This window comes from Taeniopygia guttata, chromosome 37 (genome assembly GCF_048771995.1).
Source record: "Taeniopygia guttata chromosome 37, bTaeGut7.mat, whole genome shotgun sequence".
In the NCBI taxonomy this organism is placed as follows: domain Eukaryota; kingdom Metazoa; phylum Chordata; class Aves; order Passeriformes; family Estrildidae; genus Taeniopygia; species Taeniopygia guttata.
The window spans coordinates 5,004,374-5,022,242 of record NC_133062.1 but is presented as its reverse complement, the minus strand read 5'-3'; the positions used below and the strand labels follow the sequence as shown (position 1 = coordinate 5,022,242).

Here is a 17,869-nt window from a genome sequence, read left to right as displayed (position 1 = left end):
CTGAGAAAATGAACAACCAAAAATATTGATGCCTCAGCTGTGGCTCTTCCAGATTTAGAAAAGAAATTGGAATTGTAGGTAAATGTTCAACAGGGCCATGCCAAAGGAATTCCTGGGCCAACAAGTTTCACCCAGTGGCCACAGTGGCCTCATTGTCTGCAGAATTTTTCAGCCACAGCTTCAACAGGAACCGAGGCCCAAAACCTGATGACAACAGGATCTCCAACTGTTCCAGTCTGCCATCAAGTTCAAGCTTTGATAACCAAAAGAGCCTCGCAATGGATGAGCAGTGCTCGGTTATTACAGTGTGAAACTTGTTCAGTGGCACAGGAGGATTCAGAACTGAGGACAGGGGAAGGGTTTAACCCAGCCTCCTGTTTGAACAGCCCCCAGAGGGGCTGGGAAGAAACCCAGCACTGCATTCAAGTGACACAGCTCCAGACCCAGCCTGGGGGAGATTCAGGAGACATTGCCTGGCCTGAGGCAGAAAATGTCTTTGTGGATGGCTCTTCAAGGGCAGCAGAAGGGAAAAGAATCCCAAGACACGCTGTTATTGAGGAAAGGGAATCAGACAAAGCCCAGGTTACCCCCCATGGTCAGCTCAACTGGCACAGCTGTGTGTGCTTGTAAGAGCCTGGAACTGAAATGCCCTGAGCAGGAAGGTTTCAATATCTTCTGGTGACACCATCTCACCTAACAGGGGGGCAAAAGCAATTCTGATTGCTCAGCAGCCACTGGATCACTTATTAAGGTATTTCTAAAAGACATTACTCCAATAAAAGGTATTGTGGAAGCAACAGACACAGACAGCAGAACTCATTTTCCAGGAAAGATCCTCCAGGAGGTTATGGCAGCTTTAGGAATACAATGGGACCTCCAGAACCCCTGGCACCCCCAGAGCTCAGGCTGGGTACAAAGAATGAAAGGGGAAAGAAAGAAACACCTTTGGAAGCTGGGGATAGAAACCAAGATGCCATGGGTACGGCTTTTGCCATTGGCTTGGGCAAGAAGAAGAGCCAGACCCAGGGCAGATATTCAATTATTTCCCCTTGGAATTGATCTCAGGAATTCCTTACCCTGAGAATTCTCCACCTAGTGCAGGGTGGAGATAAGGGATGCACAATTAAAGCAGTCTGTGGCCAGAATCCTGTCTCTGGTGCAATCTCTGCCCCAGGAAGCTGGGCTGGCACAGAGCCTGCCTTGGCACTTTGCTGTTGCCAACATCCCAGCAGGACATCGGCTCCTGCCTAAGGAGTGCAGAGCAGCACCACTGGTGGCCAAGTGGCGTGGCCCGTGCCAAGTGGCCCCGAGGCCAGAAACAGCCGCCAGCACAGCTGAGCACGGGGGGGACCCCTCAGCCTCGGCTCCAGGTCTCTGCAGCCCCGGAGATTTGCACTTCCCGCCCGCAGCAGGAGGATGGGAGGCCCCCACTGAGCCTGCACTGAAGGCAGCGCAGCAGCAGCCAGGGCTCCACAGCGGGGCAAGGCCCTGGGCCTGCCCACACATCCTCTGCTGAAATCCCCGGCCTGGCCACCCTCCTTTGGCAGCTCCAGCCACCGGGGACAGCCCTTGCTGCCACTGCTGCAGCTTCAGCGCTCTCTGGGCCTGCCCTGCCACAGCTGCTGGGCAAGAGCACGGGACAATTCCACTCTGGCTCTCACTTACACTCACACACTGCCCTGCCTGCCATGGCATTGATGGAAAATACACCAGCTCATAGACTTTAACATTGTTAACCTTTGATTTCTCTACTCAGGCTTGCTTTGCCTTGGCTCTGGGGAAAGAAATGTTAAAGGTTTTGTTAAGGGATGTTGCACCACTCAATGGAGATGAGTTTAACACCTCAACGCAATGGGAATGGCCCAAAAGATACCCACAAAGATAACACCCAGCAGCAAAACATCAACCCCAGCAGCAAACAGCAACCAACACCTACCCCAGACACTGCCAGGACTGCAGACACCTGGTCTGCAAAAGGCTGAGAAGGAAATCCAGCACTTCCCACCTCATTAACAGCAGAAGCAAAGAAATCTGCACAACTTGAAACTACAGAAAATTAAACCAGTGGATTTAGATTGCTTTAGACTGTATTAAGTTAGGGAAAAATCGAGTAAAACCCACGTGTCATGGAACGATTTTCTCTGCACACCCGGGCTATGTGGGGATGGAATGATTTCTGTTGCACATCCGGGCCAGAATCAACAAATGCCTTTACTCTAACAATAAATATATTGGTGCAGTTTTTCTTTTTCCTGCAGCTTCAGTGCAAAGTATATAGCATGAGCATATTTTTAAAAATAATCCTACTTCTATATCGCTGGTTAGGTTTGGTCAGGGAAGTAAGAATTTGTTTTTACTCTGAAGAAGAAGGAGAAAAAAATTATTGGCCTTGGAACTTTTTTGTGTGTTTTTGTTTCGCTTTTAGCGATGCCAAAATTTTGGTCAGGGTATTTTGACATTCACCTTTGGGCTGCATTTTGCAAAACTAGAAGAGATTTAAAGGTGCCCTTTTAACTCATAAACATTAAACCGAGGATTTGAAGGGAAAAAAAAGCAGCAGGTTGTAGCAGGGCACACGTGAGGCTGCTGAAGCTGCTCTGGAAGAGAAGCTGCATTCCAGGCACCCAGGAGAGGAGCTTTAGAAATGCAAATTAACTCTGATGGGGCAGAGTGGGGACAATGTACCTGGCTCTTCTTGCCTGGGGCAGGAATTGGCTGATTCCCTCTGCCCCTCACCCCAAGCTCTGCCTGCTTGCACAGATGGAATCTGCACAGCTGAAGGCAAAGCCCATGGTGAGGATCTGACTCTGAAACAGAAATGGCTGAGGCTGCAAAGAGAAACAGCAAATGGAGAATGTTGTGAAAACTTCACTAAAATAAGGGGGAGATCATCCCCCTGCCCACTCCAACATCTGCTGCCACTGTCTGTGCTGTACAGGGTGTATCAGAGCACTGGGGCTTTTGCTAGAACAAGTCCAGGGAAATTAGTTGGAATTCAAGTATTTGATGATGTAATTAGAAAAATGCGGCCAATTGATGCAGCCCCGGCTGCAGGGAGCACCCAGAAATGGGAAAAAGATGAAGGGCCACCAGAAAAAATTCTTCAACACCATGGACCAGCCCCTGGGAACCCAAACCAATTCATATCAGGAAGCAGAGAACCCAATTATCATTTCAATGGCATCATTAGATTAAAAGCTGTCCTCAAAAGAAGAACCAACCAGACAGCTCCAGCTCCTGACCTTCCTGCCGACCAATCCACTGAAAGAGGAACACAGCATTTCACCACGGGATGAGATCAGATTATCTGTGAGCAGAAAAAAAGGGAGTTTGTGCAAAACTAAATGGCTCAAACTGCTGTGGGCAAAGAGATGACAAGGGAAAAGTGCTGAGAAAGATAACAAAGGAAAAAGGAGAGCAGTTTATGTATTGGTCCAAACATGGAAAGGATGGGAATGGGATACGCTTTCGTGGCTCCCCGGCACACCAGGGGTTAAACAAATGCTGCTTCTCCTCTCCTGTGCTGCAGCAACTCATCTTTTTACCATGCTCCACACCTTGGCATTGCAGCTCATTCAGCAGCTGAGCCAGGGGATGCAGGTGGCAGCCAGGCCTCCTGATCCACAAAGGGCTACAAAAGGACAGGGAATGAGGGCACCGAGAATAATCCCAAAACCAAAGAGGACCCGGGAAGAACAAAACAGAGTCAATGAGTGAATCTGCCTGGAGATAGGGCCAGGCACTTGTAGATAAGGAAGTAACGGGGGAAACCATCAGTTCCAATAAATTTCACAAATTGAGCCACACAATTTCTCAAAGTCACGCTAAATTCCCGAACTTCCAGGAGAACAAAGGCTTAACAGAGCCATGAATATCGGCTGGTATACAAAAGGAGGGTGCATATTAACGAGGACAGGCAGCAGGCGCATCGGGAAGTCTGAACCTTCCAAGGACCTCAGCCCGTGGGCAAAGGCACAGGGAGATGCGGCCGGGAAAATGAGGATAAAAAGGAGGCTGCGGACTACAAGCATGGCAGAGAGCGCACGGCAAATGCCCCGCGGCTTCTCCCCCTGCTCGGCAATAAAGTCACTTTTACAGGACTCCTCGCTCTCCTCCGGCCACAGAAACCTCCGGCGACGGGAATTTCCCCGCACGCTCCCGGCCGCGGGGCAGCCCCCTCTGTCCTACCCACAGCAGCCGGGCCGAGCCAGCGCTGCTCCGGCAGCGGCTCCTGCCCAGGCCCCGGCGGGAAGGAGACCGCGGGCAGCCGCTCCCGCCGCGCCCTCAGCCCGGGGCCAGCACGGGCCGGACACGGCACCACCGACCCGCCGCAGCCCCCTGCCGCCCCCTCCGGCCGCAGCCAGCCCCGAGCCCCCGCAGAACCCAGCGCGGCTCCCACCTGCGCCGGGGCCGCCTCCGAGCTCCGCCGACGCCGCCTCACCGCGCTCCGGCCGCTGCCGCCGCTCCCGGGCCCGCACAGACGCTCCGGGCGCCAATGGCGCCGCTGCCCGCCCACGGCCGCCCTCAGCCCGCCGCCGGGGCCGTGCTGCGCCCCGCTCCCACCAATCAGCGCGCCGCAACCGCGACTGACGGCACCAGCGGCCAATGGCAGCGAGCTGGGGGCGGGCTCTGCACACGGCCCAGACTCGCCCCGCGCTCTCAGGGCCCCCCGCGCTGCGTGAGGGCAAAGCCGGAGATGAGCAACAGCCCCGGGACGGGCCCGGGCCCGAGGCGGGATTGAGCTGCCCACACAAACAAACTTCTCCGCACCTCCCGCCACGGCTTTCCCGGCCCTGCGCCTTCCGTGCCTCCGGCTCTGCGGGAAGCCCGGGAGCCTCACTTCTCCTGCCCCTCATTAGTGCATCGGTGCTTCGCTTTGATTTCCCCCAAAAAGGGAAACCTGCCCAAAGTGCTGTGGGTGAGCGGGGGAGGGGAGAGATTTCTGGCAGAAAACTCCAAAGACTCAGAGCAGGATGAGGAGAAGTCAGTGCAGAGCCTTAAATGCAGCTTTCCCCAGGCCTCCCTGCTCCCAGCTGCACCTCCTCCCCCGGCAGGGCAGGAGACAGGGAATGGGGCCGTGCTCAGCTCATCCCCCGCGGCCTCTCCCTCTGCTCAGGGACAGGAGTCGTTCCCTGCTGCACCCTGCGCTCTCTCCCAGCCGAGACTTCTCCAGGAACTTCTCCGAGCCGAGTCCATCCCCTGGGGCACAGCCCCCTCCAAGTGCTGCAGCGTGGGTCACTGTGCCACGGGCTCGGTCCTGCCAGGCCAGGCTGCTCCAGCGGGGCCCCTCTGCCCACGGGGTCACAGCCTCCTCTCAGGCATCCCCGAGCTCCAGCCTGGCTCCTCCAGGGGCTGCAGGGGGATCTCTGCATCCCCACGGAGCTGCAGGGGGATCTCTGCATCCCCACGGACCTGCGGGGGGATCTGTGCAGCCCCATTGTAATATAAATTATGGAATAATTCGTGATTATGTAAAATATACATGAAGTCAGTTGTGCTAGTAGAAAAAGATTCTTAAAGTTTTAAAAGACCTGAAGACCCAGCCGGGAAAGACTGGAAACCACAGATGGCAGAGAAAGAAAGATCTAAGTTACAATTGAAAAAACGTGGCTCCCTGCAGAGATGGCACTTTCCGGGGATACTCCACCAGACGCCCAAGGTGAAAAATGCACATATGTTAGTTTGAATTGTAGTGCTTTATTAACATTTAGTAGTACTGTAAATGTAGTTGTGTAGTTAAATTGAAGCTTTAGTAGTTAAAATAGAAACTATGTATCTGGGTTTTCTTTTAAGGAATGACATACTCGCTTTGACATAACCATCACAGAACACCTAAATCTTCCAAAGAAGAGGAATTTATGGTTTTCTTGTCAGAAGAATCTAATTTCTTCAGGCCTTGCTCAGACTCGAAGACGCCATGGGGATTCAAGGAAATAGTTGGCATATAACAGACAGAGTTTCTTGTTTTAAATAGAATGTATGCATAACCATGAAGGATATATGAATATGCAAAAGTGTAGTTTTAGGGGTGATTCCTTTGTTCACAAGGTATGCTTGTTGTGGCTTAAGTGCCCCAGAGCATCTGGACATCCTTAAGTCTTTGCTTTTTATTGTCTTGTAATTGTCCTAACTCTAAATTTTTATTACTCTAATTGTATTACTATTTTAATAACCATGTTATTATTATTAAAAATTTAACAGCCAAGTGATTGGCATTTTTCACAATTTTGGTAGCAAAGGATGGTTTTTAACACCTCTCTGCCGGGGCCTTGGAGAGTCAGGGTGAGGAAAACGGGTCCTGCCCTATTTAGGCAGCCTCGCTCTGTTCCCCTGGTGTGTGACCAGACACAGGTTATGATCTATGGGCAAAAGGAGACAATAAACCAAAGAAAAGGGAAAGGATTCCCTAAAACCGTGGTAATTAGCCCCAAGACTAAAGTGTACAGGAAGAACCAAGACCCAAGGACAAAGGATAGGTGAGTATTTGTTGGGATGGGGCGGATAAGGGGGGAATGAATGTGTGTGACAGAAGCTGCTGGGTATCCCAGACTTGCCAAGTGATTGCTGTAGTCTCTCATGCTGCTTTTCGTCTTTTTCATGTGAAAAACGGCCAGTAAAGAGACCAAGGGAATGATAAAAAAGAAAGAATCCCTCCCGCGGAAACTGGGACTGGATCTTAGGAAGAAGAGGAACCCCGTGGAGTGCTGGATTGAGAGATAAGAGTGCCCAAGAGCATCCAATATTCAAACCTGCTGGGCTGAGGGATTTGCATCCCAAGAGCACCCAGGGTTGCCGGCTTGAGCATATGCCCAAGGGGATCTGGGGCTGGAAAACACAGCCGGATTGAGGGATATCCAAGAACACCGGGACTGGCCAGTAACACCTAAAATTCTGCTGGGATGAGAGACATCCAGGATTAAACCTGCTGGGTTGAGGGATTAACATTCCAAGAGCACTCAGGGTGTAGATATGTAATGTAGACTATTTGAAAGTAAAAAGTATCTTGTTGTATGTGAGAGTGAGTGAAAAATAAAAGTGAGTAAATGTAGATGAATGGGAGGATATGTAATGCAGATTGTTTATTTTGAGCTTTTCTTTATCTCCTTAGAGGGAGGTGGATTGTGTTGATGTGACAGTGAGTGAAAAATAAAAGTGAGTGTGGGTGAACGAAAGTATATGTAACAGTATTGTGAAGTCGAGAAGTATGAATGAACAGGCTTGAGGGTGTGAATGTGTGTGAGAGTGAGAGATAAAGGTGAGTAAATATCGATGCATGGAAGTATATGTAATGTAGATTGTTTATTTTGAGCTTTATTTCCTTGGAGGGAGCTGTATTGTATTAAATGGTATTGTGAGGAAAAGGATTTTTTTACGTGGGTAGTTGAAAGAAGGTGGTATTCAGGTTATTAGAGAAAGTGGGAAACAGAGGCATGGAGATAAGATTTTGAAAAACGGGACAGAAAACACGTAAAAAATAAGAAAACAGGTAAAGAAAAGGGAGGGGAGCAAGAGGGAAAAAGAGAAAAAGAAAAGGAGTGGGAAATCAATCAAAGGGATTTTGGAGGATCCCATAAGCACTGCTGAAGAATGAGACTTATTTTTAAGTTCGAACATTTATACTTGGGAAGAAATACCGTCGATAATACAGATACTATTTTCTCCAGAAGAAAGGGAAATGATCAGAATTGCAGGCATAAAAGCCTGGAGTAAAGAAAATCCACAGGCCCCCCCCGGGGAGGGCAAAATGCCACCTGCACCTCCTGAGTGGGGTCAAAATTATGAGGAGGGGAGAAAACATATAAATGAGCATTGTAATTTGATTGTTGGGGAAATAGGGGGAGCAGCATCTCGAGGGCAAAGTGCTGAGGAACTTTTGGGGCACAGCAGGGGAGGGGAGAGGCTCCGGCTGAGTGGTTGGACAGACTCGGGAGAAATAGGAGGCAGAGTTCCAGAGTGGATCCTGAGACTGATGTGAGAAAAACTTTGTTAAGGATTAACTTTGTGCTTGGCCAGATAATGGAAAAAATTGAAGATCGGCATGACAAATTATTAGATGATTTATTAAAGGAGGCTCAGAAAGTCTGTGGCCAAAGCCAAACTAAAAGCAAAGATTGTGGCAGTCACCATGCGAGAAAAAAATTGCAAGAAAACAATAAAAACCCCACAGGCACTACTCCTAGATATGATGGTGGTAGAGACAGGGGAACAGGAAAGAATAAAATCCCAGTGCAATCAAAGTTTCAGAAACATTCCAGGAACATCTGCTTTTACTGTCAGGGCAACACACATTATAAAATAGACTGTCCTAAGAGGGTAACAGATCTGAGAATTTTTAAAGAGATGGGCACCGAGGAAGAATAGGGATGTCAGAGGCTCTATTCTTTAGGGGACAAGTTCCATCTGGAGCCTGTGATAACTTTAAAAGTGGGTCCCCAAGAGGAAAAATTGGAGTTTGTGGTAGACACAGGGGCAGAAAGAACCTGTCTGTTAAGTATTCGAAAGGTTATAGTGTAAACAAAGATACTGCAAATGTAACAAGAGCAAAAGGAGAAAGTTTCACAGTTCCTGTCATTAAAAATGTGGTAATAGAAGGAGCATAGTGAACCTTGAAGATGCCTTTTGGGCTTGCCCTTTGGCCCAGGAGAGCTGAGAGATCTTGGCCTTTGAATGGGAGGATCCACAAACTGGGAGAAGACAGCAATTAAAATGGACAAAACTACCACAGGGGTTTACTGAATCTCCAAACTTATTTGGACAAGCTTTAGAAACAATACTACAAACTTTTTGCACTCCTCCTAGAATACAAATTATCCAATATGTGGATGATCTTTTACTATCTGGGGAAGCTGAAGCTGAAGTTAGAGAGGCTACTATAAAGCTTTTGAATTTTCTTGGGGAAAAAGGATTAAGGGTATCAAAAGGAAAGCTGCAATTTGTAGAAGCAAAAGTAAAATATCTTAGACACTTGATTAGTAAGGGTAGTCAGAAGCTCAACCCAGACTGAATCACAGGAATTCTATCCCTTCCCCCTCCCTCTTCAAAGGGGGAAATCAGAAAAATAATCGGATTATTGGGATATTGTAGATTGTAGATTGAAGGATGCACACAGGCAGTAAAATTTTTGTATGAATAAACTGACAGAGGAGATGATATAAAATGGAGCAAAAAAGATGGTGAAAAACTAAGAAAACTGAAGTTAAAACTAACCCCAATATCAACTTTAAGCTTACCTTCACTAGCAAAACCCTTTCATCTGTACGGAAATGAAGAAAAGGGGGTAGCTCATAGGGTTTTGTTTCAGGAGTGGGGAGGAGTAAAGAGACCCGTGGCTTATTTATCAAAGATGTGGGATCCAGTAAATCAAGGCTGGCCAGTGTGTGTTCAAGCTATAGGAGCTACTGCAATCCTGGTAGAGAAAAGTCATAAACTGACTTTTGGAGGTAAATCAATTGTGTGCACACCTCATGCAGTATAAAATTTCTTCCGATTTGCATTGTGATTTTTATCTTGAAATACATAACTCACTGTACTCTAGGACTGAGAAACTAGTTTACAGCTATGACATAGCAAAACCTGCCATTAATTTATTTTGAGTTGATGCAGGCTGTTCACTCAAGTGGTTCTCAGTGTGTAAAGTTAAACTAAAGGTAACACCAGCTGCTTGGTAGGTCAATGAGAAACATTTTTTCTTCCAGCCAGTCCTTTTTCATGTACCCAAATGTGTTTTGCTTTCTTCGTTTTTTTGGTTTGTTTGTTTGTTATTTTTTCTGGAAGTGCTGGCTACTTGCAGTGCACCTGGAACAGCAGCTAGAGTTGTTCATGCATGAGACTTCTGAAAAAAAGGGCTCATTTTTTCCCCAGACTTGGAGGTGGCTACATATAGAAAAGGGAACCTACAAAGCGAGGTGAAGAAAAGGTTTCAGTATCTTCTAATGTAAGCTGTTAATTTTTTTACTTTCAGCATCACTGTGGGTGTGTGACACATACACATTAAAAAGATGGTGGGGGGATCTCTGCTTGCTGTAGGTTTATTTCTTGAGTGAGTTAGAGAGCTGTGAGGAAGTTTTGGGCTCCCTGTGTGGATTACCCAGGCCTGCAGGGAGGGCTTGGCCATGGTTCCCTCTGTGCTGCAGGCAGCCCTGCAGCGTGGCAGCAGTGGCTTGCCTCTGGTGAGTTTGCAGGCAGGGTGCTCCAGCACTGCAGTGCTCAGGGGCAGTTTCCTATTATGACATTAAGGCTTGAATTCAGGAGTGCCTCTTCCCACCCAGTTATTGTTTGTACCGTAGGAGCCTCTTTGGAGAGTGTTTCCTGGCAGTCAAAAAGAGAGTATTGCAGAGAAAAATTCCTCACTTGCTGTCCTCCCCCTGCCCTCAACTCTATTCATATTTTGTCTATTCCCTCTTCAAAATACAGATTTGTAAAACTCATGCTCTGTGTCCTCAGATGCCCTTCCCAAATCAAACCTTGGCTTCCTTGCAAATTGCATTGCACTAACTAGCATTGCCTTAAATTTGTTTTGGTGCAGGCAGGGTCACTTTGGAAGTAAGTTGTTGTTTACTTTGTTCCTGCAACCTTTTCAAGCTTGTGAATGGAAAAATTGTGATAGCAAACCAAGTCTTTATTTTTGCACTGTCAGCTGTGAGTGGCTGGTAGCCTTGGTGGAGGGTGCCCTGAATTACAGGCCTGCAGAACACACATAACAAAAGTAATTTACTTTGTAAGGAAGTTGAAAAAGGGGGGAGAGGTGATTGACAGACTCACCTCTCCAGGATGTAGGATTAATGTTACAAAGTGGACTGATATTGGAATGTGGCTGCTGAAATGTGAAGAGAGAAAAAGAAAGAGAAAGAGAGAGAAAGGGAGAGAGAGAGAGAAAGAGAGCGAAGGGGAGAGCGAAATACACCCCCAAGGTCCCCTCAGCCACAGCTATCTGTAAGTTCTCCCCCATTCCTGCTAGGCAGAGTGACAACAAGGAGGGGGGGAAGTGGGGAAGGACAGAGTTAAACCCAAGGCTGTGAACAGGACCACCAGTAGAGATAAGATCAAGGCAGAGATTGTGACTCTCACAAAGTGGTCTATTGTCTTAAGCAAGATTTCTTTTTTCTTTCTGATTGCTGTTGTTAAGAAGAGAAGGCTTTTGTTCTGAAGACTTAAAGTCTGTAAGACTAAAACAGTTAAATGTTACCCAAAAAGTAAAAGGCAAGAGATGTGATACATCTCATGTTAAAATTGGCCTGGTCTTTTTTATTTAACTAATTATAGCTCACAGGAAGAAGAATTGGTGTCTGCAGCTATTAACACAGCTGGATACAAGAAGAAGAGGCAGATGTAGAAAAAGAGTTTAGTTAAACTCAGAAAGTTTTAAAGAAAACTAATGGTAAAAGTTAATGCAGTATTGTCTTTCTTTTAACACTGTGCTATTAAGAAATCCATTCCAGGTACCACTGAAGCAGCAATCCAAACCACGGAAAGAGGGTGAATTCATGCCAGCAAAACCAAAGGACTTGTGAGGAAACTTGAGGAATGGACTATCACATCTAAACCAGGTGATACCAAATTGACTTCCAACCAGGACTGGGTGGTAATGGTTTGGGAAGACCCAAATGATCCAAGGCAGGTACAAAGAATAACACCTCACTGAGAAATAAGGCAAAGCTTGCATCACTGGTTCTAAGCCCGGCCTGAATAAACCCTGAGACGCCTCCGACACCTCCTTGGCAGAGGAACACTGCCACTTCAAACAGGAGGATCGGGAGTGTTTCAGTCAAAGAGTTCTTATAGTCTGGCCTCAGCCTGTGACTTGTACAGGGAAGAAGGGAAACTGCCATCAGTACTACACTGTATATTTTATGTGATTCATCCCAATACTGGACACGCTAGCTGGGTTACAAGTGAATGTTCAAATTATGGGAATAATTGGTGTTGTAGCTCACAAAATCTATGTTCTTGTTGCAAGAGGTATCAGTACTGAATCAATTCCCTATGCAGATAGAACCCAAAATAACTGAAGTAATAACTTTGTTTTGTGGATGGATTATTAGTGCCTGTTGAGTGAGAAATACCTGAGGAACGGTGGGAAGCCACAGTTAAGGAGTGTCGAAAAGGACTTGCCTAAAAAGATGAGTAAAAAGGAGTGACAAGGGAAACAGAGGGCAAGCCTGGACTGAGCACTGTACTCACCACCGAGAAGATCACACGTACCTGCTGTAGGAAGCAACCCCATAGGCAGGGGAGGTGGGGGTATAAGCCATGCCAGACCTCTGTCATTCCTGTTTCTGTCTCTCATTTGTTGTCTTTTCCCTTCTGAGATACCAGCAAGATCGTGTCCCAAATGCTACAGAAAGTATTACACGGAAAGGAACTAAAGTTCCTTTTTGTTACACACACCCATGTCAACAGCCACAGACCCACCCAAACTGAGTACCTGCAGGCAAAATGGGGAAAATATTGGATTACAAGGAACTTAGGAAAAAGTAGTAATACTTGGAGCATGGAATGTCCAAAAGGAGAGAGATGGATTTGTTTTACATTTGATCTTAGACATATAGTCCAAGATTCAGTAAAAAGGCAATTAGTAAACAAAAAGGTGAAACCAGCACAGCAATCTAGCTCTGTATTAACCCCAAATTATATACTGCATCGTATTATAGGACTCCAAGCAGTTATAGAGGAGATAACAAACAAAGCTGTTCAGGCACTGGAATTAATATTGAGTCAGCAAAGCCAAACTATAACTGCAGTGTATTAAAATAGGTTGGCTTTACGCTATTTATTGGCTAAAGAATGGTGTGTACAGATTGTTGAAAATAGATGGCAATGAGGGCGTCATCCTGGAAAAAACAAAGGATATCAGAAAAAAATTATGACCCTGGTATCAGTCCAAAAAAAAAACACCGAAGGGAAAATAATGTTAAAAACTAACAGGGGGGGTAATGTATTGAAAATGGGATGGTGGAAGAAATTAGGATTCTTCCTTTTATGTGTTACAAGTGTTTTGATATTTCTTCTTTGTTTAATCCCATATTTTATTTGATTACCAACGGAGTCCAAAGAATGCAGGAGGATAAGAAATATTGCTCAAGCCAAATGATTTATAAAGAATAAGAGGAGAGATTGTGACAAATGCATATTTATAATTGGCTTTTCGCAAGTGTTACAATGAATATTATATGTGTCATGTTAGAAAATTTATGCTGTTCCATAGGATCTCAATTCCATATAATCCCAGTCCAGTTTGTCCCAGTCTGTAGGATCCCAGTTCCATATTTGATCCCAATCTCTAGTTGTTCCCTGTCCCTATTTGATCCCAGTCCATACTTGATCCCAGTCCCTATTTTATCCCAGACTATATTTGATCCCAGTCCGTATTTGATCCCAGTCCATATTTGATCCCAGTCCCTTGTTGATCCCAGTCCATATTGTGAGGACGCTGGACTCCAGGACGCTTTGGGTGGATGGAGATGAGAGATCTCTGAAGGCTGCCCTTAGAATATCTGGTTTATTAGAGAGGGTGAAAGGCCCTGCTTGGAGTCACCAGACCTGACCCATGGCAGGCCCGAGGGCGTGGGGGAAGGGAGAGGCAAGGGGTAGAGGGAGATAAGAGAGGATCCCAAGAGGATGTTCCAGGAGAGAGGCAGTTCCAAGAGAAGGGAAGTTCCAAGAGAGCGTCTGGCTCCTCAGGGACTCCTTGTCAGGGGCTTCAAGGTGGGCTGGAACAAGACTTGGGCCAATGGGGTCACAGACTCCTGATGCTTCAGGGGAGTGTTACAGGTGTGGGATGAACCATACATTGGGGTGAGATCCAACAGTCCATTTGACCCTTGGACCTACCTGTAGGTAAGGGCATTGTTCAACCAGAAGGGTGGACTGTCTTCCTCCTGGCTGTACGATTGTGTTCTACTTGTGCAGTGACTACGGTTTGGTATGTCACAACTTGTTACCATCTCAGTCTCTGTATTTTCTAAACCTTTTGCCAGGCAGTCATATTTATAAGGCTTTCCTATTTGAGCTTCCCCAACACATATGATCCCAGGCCATAAGATCCCAATCCACATCTGATCCCAGTCTCTATTTTATCCCAGTCTATATTTGATCCCCAGGCCATATGATCCCAGTCCATATCTGACCCCAGTCCCAATTTTATCCCAGTCTATATTTGATCCCAGTCCATAGGATCCCAATCCACATCTGATCCCAGTCTCTATTTGAACACAGTCCGTAGTTGATCCAGGTCTCCAGTTGATCCAAGTCCATATGATCTCAGTCCCAATTTGATCCCAGTCTGTAGGATCCCAGTCCCTATTTTATCTGAGTCCCTTGTTGATACCAGTCCATAGGATCCCAGTCCATGTTTGATCCTTGCCCGTATTTGATCCCAGTTCTGTTCATTCCAGTCTGTAGGGCCCCAGTCCCTAATTTATCCCAGTCCTTAGTTGATCCTAGACCACAGGATCTCAGTGCATATTTGATCCCAATCTCTAGTTGATCCCAGTCTATATGGCCCTGCACACATTCCAGAGGTCTGGAATTTCAGCTCCCAGCCAGGAAAAGACATTCCCTTTGCCCTCGAAGGCAAAGCTCTTGAGAAGGGGCTGAAAGCCAAGTGGAGCAAAATGCTACAGAGACATTTCACTGCTGGCCTCCATAACTTCAGCTCCTGAACTAAGAAATAAAATAATAGTTGGGAAATAAAATAATTTAAAAATCAGGGGTGGGTCATTGGGGGCAGAGGGGGCAATTAAATTAGGGGAGGGGTCAATTAAATCAGGGGAGGATCTTTGGTGGTCCCTGAGGAAATTAAATTGGGGGAGGGTCTTTGGAGGTCCCCTGGGTTAAGGGAGACACGGAGAGAGAAACAGAGCAGGCAAAGAGAGGTGGGAGGGAAAGGAGGACACAAACACAATCAGCTGAGAAGGTGGTGCCCTGAAAAACAGAACTGCCACGGACTGGGAATGAACAGCAAAGAAATCACTAAGTCTGAAAGTTTTATTTGCTATCAAATACATCCCAGCCACCCAGCCCCACACAATCCCCATCTCACCGCTCCAAATTGGGATCCCACTTCTCCCGATCTCCTCCCAAACCCATCTCACCCTGGCAGCTGTGGAATCAAGAGTGTTTGGTGTGGGATTAAGTTTTTTTTTTTGTGGTGGACACAAGCAATTTGAGGTGGGATTAAGGCTCTGTGGGTTAAAATTCAGTTGTTTTCAGTGGGATGTGAGTGGATTTAAGGTGAAAGATCGATCCCTCTTGGCTCTTGGAGCACAGAGAGATTGAGAAGAGAAAAAAATGAAGGTCAACATGAAAGGAGAAGCAGCCAGGTGTGTTCCCAACATGGATGACAGGGAATGTGGGTCACCAGGGCTGTGCCCAATGTGGGTCCTCCAGTGGGGGATGGAGTTTAGCTCTTCTCGCACTCGGGGCACTCGCAGGGCTTCCCTTACCGGTGCCTCCCTTGGTGTCGGGTCAAGTGAGAGTTCCTTGAGAATCTCTTCCCACACCGGGGACACTCGTAGGGCCTCTCCCCGGTGTGGATGCGCTGGTGCCTGAGGAGGTGGGAGTTCTGCCTGAATCCCTTCCCGCAGTTGGGGCAGCGGAAGGGCCTCTCCTCTGTGTGAACCGGATAGTGCAGGAGGAGATGGGAGCTGGTCTGAAACCTCTTCCCACACTCAGAACACTCGTAGGGCCTTTCCCCAGTGTGGGTCCTCTGGTGCTTGATCAGGCTGGAGCTGTGGCTGAAGCTCTTCCCACACTCCCCACACTCGTAGGGCCTCGCCCCGGTGTGGATCCTCTGGTGCATGATGAGGTGGGATCTCTGGCTGAAGCTCTTCCCACACTCAGAACACTCGTAGGGCCTCTCCCCAGTGTGGATGCGCTGGTGGCTGAGGAGGTGGGAGTTGTGCCTGAATCCCTTCCCGCAGTCGGGGCAGCAGAAGGGCCTCTCCTCTGTGTGAACCGGATAGTGCTGGAGGAGATGGGAGCTGGTCTGAAACCTCTTCCCACACTTGGAACACTCGTAGGGCCTCTCCCCAGTGTGGGTCCTCTGGTGCACGATCAGCTTGGATCTCCACCTGAAGCTCTTCCCACACTCCGAGCATTTGTGGGGCTTCTCCCCATCATGGAGCTGCTCAGGGACCCCCAGCTCCAAGCTCTGGCTCCATCTCCAGCCGCCTCCCCGGCCCAGGGTGGGTCTTTCCCCCTCAGATCCCCGCGATCTGCGTTTGCAGCCCCTCCTCGTGCGGGATCTCCGGGGCTTTTCCTCCCCGTCGGGTTCCTGCGCTGTGGAGCCGCTCAAAACGGCCTCTTCCACCAGGTTCTGCCGCGGGGATTTGTCCTCCCTGCTCTCCATCCTCAGCTCCTGCTCTGGGGGAGGAAGGACAAGGAGAGGCTCTTCCTCTTCCTCGCAGCCTCCCAGGGGCTGGGAATGGGAAATCCTGGTTTGGGGAAAACAAGGGATGAGCACGATGAGTTTGAAGCTCCCTCTGTCCCAGTCCATCCCGAGAAGTCCCTGGCCACCTGGGCTCCATAAAAACCTCCCGAACACCGAGATCCAGCCCTGAAAAAGCCTCCCAGGAGTTCCCCGTCCCTGCTGCCTCCCCTTTGCTGTTCGGGGCTCCCCCCTGTCCCAGCTGCTGGGGTCACGCTTGCATTGGGGGTCCCCCTTCTCCTCGCTGCCCGCCCTGCCCAGGCTGCCGGGAGTCCCAGCAATCCCAAAAGCTCCCCCCTCTTGGCTCTCCCCATTCAGGGGTGCCAGGGCTGTTTGGGCTCCCGGGCTCCCTTCTCCCCTTCTTCCCTGCTCTGGGCTGCAGGGGCTCCAAGGAGTCCCCCCAAGGGGACTTTTCCGCTCCGCTTCGCAGTTCTTCCTTCTCCAAACATCTCCCCAAAAAACCCAACCCAGGCACCCCCGGGAGATCGGGCCCGAGCTCCCCCTCCCCGCTCACCTGCGGGATGGGGGGCAATGATCCCACAGGTGGAGGCTGCGAATTCAGGCAGGGCTGACCGCTCGCTTCTCTCTGCTCTGCTCCATCCGCCTTTCAACCTCCTCTTCCTCTTCCTGACGCCCCTCCTCTTCCATCCCCCCTCCTCCTCCTCCTCCTCCCTAAGCCCACCTCCCGCTCCTCCTCCATCCCTTCCCTTCCCTCCCTGCCCTTCCTTCCCCCTCCTCCTGCTCTCTAACCCCACCGCCTTCTGCTCCCTCATCCCTCCTCTTCCATCCCCCCTCCTCCTCCTCCTCCTGCCCCTCGCTATCCCCACCTCCTTCTCCTCCTTCATCCGCCCTCCTCCTCCTCTTCGTTATCCCCACCTCTTTCTCCTCTTCCATCCCTCCCCTTCCATACCCCCTCCTCCTCCTCCCCATCCCCACCTCCCGCTCCTCCTTCATCCCTGCCCTTCCCTCCCTCCTCCTCCTCCCCCAGCAGCAGTGACACCCTCGGTTCCCGTTCCCGCAGCCCCGGCAGCCCGCGGCAGGAGCGGGGATGGAGCCGGGACAGGTCGGGATGGGCAGCGCGGGGCTCTCGGCTGCTCCCAGCCGCTGTTCCAGGGGGGAGCCCGGCCCGGGCCAAAGGAGAGGCAAACTGGGGAAACTGGGGGCTGCACATCCAAACTGGGGCTGCCTGGGGACCCTGCCTGGGCACTGCCGGCCCTTGGGGCTCCTCTCAGGAGATCAGGAGGGGGGATCGCAGAGAGGGCTCGGGGATGCCAGGAGTGGCAGCACTGGGAAGGACTGGTTTGTACTGGGATTGTACTGGAATCATACTGGGAGCAGCTGGGCCCATGCCAGGGCAGACTGCAGTCACCCCGAGGGAGACTGGGATCGTACTGGGATCATACTGACACAGAGTAGGAGCCTACAGGGGGCAACTGAGACCAC

At 49.2% G+C, this 17,869-nt stretch overlaps 1 protein-coding gene and 1 pseudogene across 1 annotated transcript in view; one reads left to right on the top strand and one right to left on the bottom strand.

Moving 5' to 3' along the window:
- Window positions 1-17,869, top strand: part of LOC140681562 (uncharacterized) — a 422,013-nt gene that overhangs the window by 26,877 nt on the left and 377,267 nt on the right. The window lies entirely within an intron of this gene.
- Window positions 14,982-17,869, bottom strand: part of LOC140681565 (uncharacterized) — a 97,621-nt pseudogene continuing 94,733 nt past the window's right edge.